Below are 5,231 nucleotides of genomic sequence, written 5' to 3'. Positions count from 1 at the left end.
CCTTTTTTTAATGATCTGAATGATGGGATGAATTGCACCCTCAGGAAGTTTGCAGATGACACTAAGCTGGGGGAAGAGGTAGATACGCTGGAGGGTAGTGATAGGGTCCAGAGTGACCTAGACAAATTGGAGATCTGATGAGGTTCAACAAGGACAAGGACTCCACTGTGCTAACCCCAAATGCTTTTGTTTTGCTTTTAACCTTTAAGCTGGACCTCAAGAAGGTTATTCCTGATGCTTAATCTTTAGAAGTGTTTTTTTAAATCTATCAGTAGCCTGAGTTCCCAGATGTATTTTCTTTCTTTTTGTTTTTAATAACATTTACCTTTTTAAGAACAGGATTGGATTTTTTTTGTCCTAAGAGGTTTGTGCACATGTTGTTTAGTTAGCTGGTGGCAACAGCTGATTTCCTTTGTTTTTCTTTCTCAGCTCTTCCCCAAAGTGGTGGTGAAAGGGCTTGAGGGTACCCCACCAGAAGGAATATCCAAGTGCACCTTCCTGGATCCTCAAAGGGGTTTTGCACTTGGGTTGTGGCAGCATCTACCCATCTAAGGTCAGAGAAAAACTGTAACCTCTGGAGTTTAATACCAGCCTGGAGTGGCCAGTATTAATTTTTAGAATCCTTTTGGCCCCCCAACTTATGCACTCAAAGTGCCAGAGTGGGGAATCCGCTTTGACAATCCCATTGACTCCAAGGGAGCTACAATTGATTTGCACCAGATGGGGATCTGACCCTTCATATTTGTTCAGTCTCTCTGACATACCTACAATTAGTGTGAATTAAACAGCTAGAAGATATCATGTGGCTTTGCACCTGCAGCCTCATGAGCCTTTTATTTTAGTGTTGTCTGCAGAAAGAAAACATTTAATGGCTAAGAAAGAAAGAAAGAAAGAAAGTTGGTTCATTCATCCTAGTAGAAATTGAAAATCAGATACAGAAAATCTTAGCAACACTGAATTCCTCCAAAGTTCTGTCCCCAGTGGGAATGAATCTCTCTGTAGCCATTAAAAGTTACACTCAATCCCATTGGGCAGATTACTAAGAAAGTGCAGACTGGTTTGGAATTTTTGTCTCATCTTCAGTTCAGATTCAGAGGCAAAGAATATGGATTAGAAAGTGTGTAATGGACTAGATTCCCAGTCGGTGTAAATCAGACATAGCTCCATTGGAGTTAATGAGGCCAGATTTCCAGCTGGTCATAACTGACATGGCTCTATGGCAGTTTTAGGGTCAGATCACCAGCTAATGGAAATCCAAGTTGCGCCAATGAAATCAAAGAGCCAAATCTCCACTTGGTGTAAACAGCCCTAATTACTCAGAACTGAATGGAACTGTATCAATTTACACCAGTTTAGGACGTTGCACTAAGCTTTTAGTGTTTGCCTCTGGCTGCTTCTTAGTGACCAACATCAAACAGCCAGAGCAGCCTGGGCTGTGGGTTCCTCTGGTGGCTGTATCTCAAGAGCTGCTGGTGCAACACAGGGGAAAAAAATCTCTGCTCTCTCAGAGCTGATTATATGATGTTAATGAAGAAACCAGCTCTGGTCACATTGGACTCCAAGCTACTGTAGGTCACATGTCTGTGCTACAAATATATAGTTCATTCTGTAGTTTCCTTCACACACACTTTGGGCCTCAGCCCTTGCCTTGTTTTTAGCCACTCATCCATCCATGGTTGCTGCCATTGTGTGAGAGCAGGGGCAAATGCTGATCCCGCACTGTAGAATTAGGGTCAGCTAGGGCAGGTGTCAGGGTGGTTTGCTCCAGAGGTGAGATCAGAGCTGTGACCCTGTCTTGAAGCCTGCACAAGCCAGGATATGTTTCAGAGCTGGGAGTGGCTTTCTGCCCCAATCCTATTTAGTTCTTCACTTCTCACAAGCCTGCCTGAAGAAGGGAGCGCTTATCTCTGGAATGGATCTTGGGAGACAGGCCAGTCCTTGCCTACAGACAGCCCCGCAACCTGAAGCAAATACTCACCAACAACCACATACCACACAACAGAACCATTAACCCAGGAACTTATCCTTGCAAGAAAGCCCGTTGCCAACTGTGTCCACATATCTATTCAGGGGACACCATCACAGGGCCTAATAACATCAGCCACACTATCAGAGGCTCGTTCACCTGCACATCCACCAATGTGATATATGCCATCATGTGCCAGCAATGCCCCTCTGCCATGTACATTGGTCAAACTGGACAGTCTCTACGTAAAAGAATAAATGGACACAAATCAGATGTCAAGAATTATAACATTCATAAACCAGTCGGAGAACACTTCAATCTCTCTGGTCACGCAATCACAGACATGAAGGTCGCTATCTTAAAACAAAAAAACTTCAAATCCAGACTCCAGCGAGAAACTGCTGAATTGGAATTCATTTGCAAATTGGATACTATTAATTTAGGCTTAAATAGAGACTGGGAGTGGCTAAGTCATTATGCAAGGTAGCCTGTGTCCTCTTGTTTTTTCCTCCCCCCCCCAGATGTTCTGGTTTAACTTGGATTTAAACTTGGAGAGTGGTCAGTTTGGATGAGCTATTACCAGCAGGAGAGTGAGTTTGTGTGTGTATGGGGGTGGGGGGGATGTGAGAAAACCTGGATTTGTGCAGGAAATAGCCCAACTTGATTGTCATGCACATTGTGTAAAGAGTTGTCACTTTGGATGGGCTATCACCAGCAGGAGAGTGAATTTGTGTGGGGGGGTGGAGGGTGAGAAAACCTGGATTTGTGCTGGAAATGGCCCGCCTGATGATCACTTTAGATAAGCTATTACCAGCAGGACAGTGGGGTGGGAGGAGGTATTGTTTCATATTCTCTGTGTATATATAAAGTCTGCTGCAGTTTCCACGGTATGCATCCGATGAAGTGAGCTGTAGCTCACGAAAGCTTATGCTCAAATAAATTGGTTAGTCTCTAAGGTGCCACAAGTACTCCTTTTCTATTAGCTTTTTAGTATTTTAGCTTCATCCCCAAGTTTGCAGCCTGGTGTCTGGACCAATAGGGGAATTATCTTGTCTAGATCATTGGGGTTGAATGTGCTTTGCTCCATCCTTCATACTGTATTTTATCAATCCACATCCTGAGCCAGATCTTCAGATGGTGTCAACAGATGCAGCTCCATTGACTTTAAGGGAGCTGTGCCAATTTACACTCGTGAGTTAACTCACCACTTCTTGTTAATGGCAATGACGAGTGCTGGGCACAATTGACACTTTTATCAAGAGATATTAATGAGGGGAATCAGGGCCATTTTCTCTGTAGCTCTAATCCTGACCTCCTTCCTTCCACAGCCATCACACAATGAACTGAGAAAGAAAATGTCCAGCCAAACCATCCTGACCGAGTTCCTTCTCCTGGGATTCTCTGATGTTCAGGAGCTGCAGATTTTGCACTTTGTGGTGTTTCTGCTGATTTACCTGGCAGCCCTGATGGGGAATCTTCTCATTCTCATGGTTGTAGCCCTGAACCACCACCTTCACACCCCCATGTACTTCTTCCTGATGAATCTGTCTATCCTAGACCTTGGCTCCATCTCTGTCACCATCCCCAAATCCATGGCCAATTCCTTCACAAACACCAGGGTGATTTCTTATCCTGGATGTGTCGCCCAAGTGTTTCTCTTTTTCCTCTTCACTGCAGCTGATTTTGCCTTACTCACTATCATGGCATATGACAGATATGTCGCCATCTACCAACCACTGCACTACGAGAGCATAATGAACAGGGGAGCTTGTGTCCAAATGGCAGCCAGTGCCTGGATTACTGGTATTGTCTACACTTCACTGCACACTGGGAACACCTTCAGGTTACACTTCTGCCAGTCCAATGTCATCAACCAGTTCTTCTGTGAAATCCCGCAGCTACTCAAGCTCGCCTGCTCTGACTCATACCTCAGTGAAATTGGGCTTCTTGCCTTTAGTGTGTTTTTAAGTTTAAACCGCTTTTTGTTTTTATAATTGTGTCTTATGTTCAGATCTTCAAAACCGTGCTGAGAATCCCCTCTGAGCAGGGCCGGCATAAAGCCTTCTCCACCTGCCTCCCTCACCTCACTGTGGTCTCTTTGTTACTTTCCACTGGCTTCTTTGCCTACCTGAAATCCACCTCCAACTCAGCATCAGGGCTGGATCTCATGGTGGCTGTTCTCTATTCTGTGGTGCCTCCAGTGATGAATCCAATCATCTACAGCATGAGGAATACGGAGATCAAAGCTGCATTAAAGAAACTGATTGTGTGGAGGTTATTCACCAACAAAAAAATTGTCCGTCATTGATCCTTGGCTGTGATTTCATTCTGGGCTTCTTTATAGTAATAATCAATTGCTTCCTTGAGAAATAAGGTGCAATCTGTTTATGATGTCATAAAATCTGCACTAATTCCATGGAAGTCAAATGAGTAAGTTTAGGATTACACCATGTACATAATATCAGAATCTATATGTCTATCCATAAATCTACATAGACACGTATCTATCTGTCTTGGGGATTTATACTGTGACCATCACCATGCTGCACAGAATATCTATAGCTATTGCTAACTCACTAGTGGGCTTTGTGATGTCTCTTCCTCTTCTCTCTTTTTGGGATGAAAACTCTGCTTGGGTATGAGAGGTTTGGCTTGTGTGTTTGCTTGATTTTTTTCTTTTTCATGTTGCTGATTCATTGGTTGACTTGTTTCTTTGTTCAAAGTGGCTTTTTGGGGTAGGAATTTGCAGGGTGGATCATGTTGGATGAAATGGGGGTATATTACATGGGGGGGGAGGAAGCTCCCTTTTATGGACACCCAGCCAGCTAGTTAGCTATAGAATCCCTCTTGGTAGCTGTTCTCGACTTGCTTTACCTGTAAAGAGTTAAAAAGTCTGACTGCATGCATAGGTAAAGGGAAGGGAGAGGGAACCTGACCAAAAGAGCCAATGGGAGGACTAGAACGGTTTAAAATTGGGAAAAAAAACCTTTCCCTTTGTCTGTCTATTGTTGTTCTCTGGAGAGAGGAGGCACATAGCAGCAATGTTATAAGAAGCTTTAAGCCAGGTATGGAAAATCATCAGATCATACCTAGAACTACTTATTTGAACCCCAGATATGTAAGTAAATCAGGGAATGTCTAGGAAGATGTGATTAGAATTATTTCTTTTATTTCTTATTGATTTGTGGACTTGTCATAAATATAAAGGGATAAATTTCAACCAGTATGTTCCACCCTGCAAAACCACCTTCCTCTATACAATACT

General features: G+C 43.4%; 1 pseudogene; it reads left to right on the top strand.

The window, feature by feature from the left end:
• Positions 1 to 3,321: 3,321 nt before the first annotated feature.
• Positions 3,322 to 4,274, top strand: LOC140897242 (olfactory receptor 14A16-like; annotated as a pseudogene).
• The last annotated feature ends 957 nt before the right edge of the window (positions 4,275 to 5,231 follow it).

The sequence above is a fragment of the Lepidochelys kempii genome, chromosome 13 (assembly GCF_965140285.1).
Source record: "Lepidochelys kempii isolate rLepKem1 chromosome 13, rLepKem1.hap1, whole genome shotgun sequence".
Classification (NCBI taxonomy): Eukaryota; Metazoa; Chordata; order Testudines; family Cheloniidae; genus Lepidochelys; species Lepidochelys kempii.
Note: the sequence above shows the minus strand (reverse complement) of the source record. Positions and strands in the feature narration are given on the sequence as shown.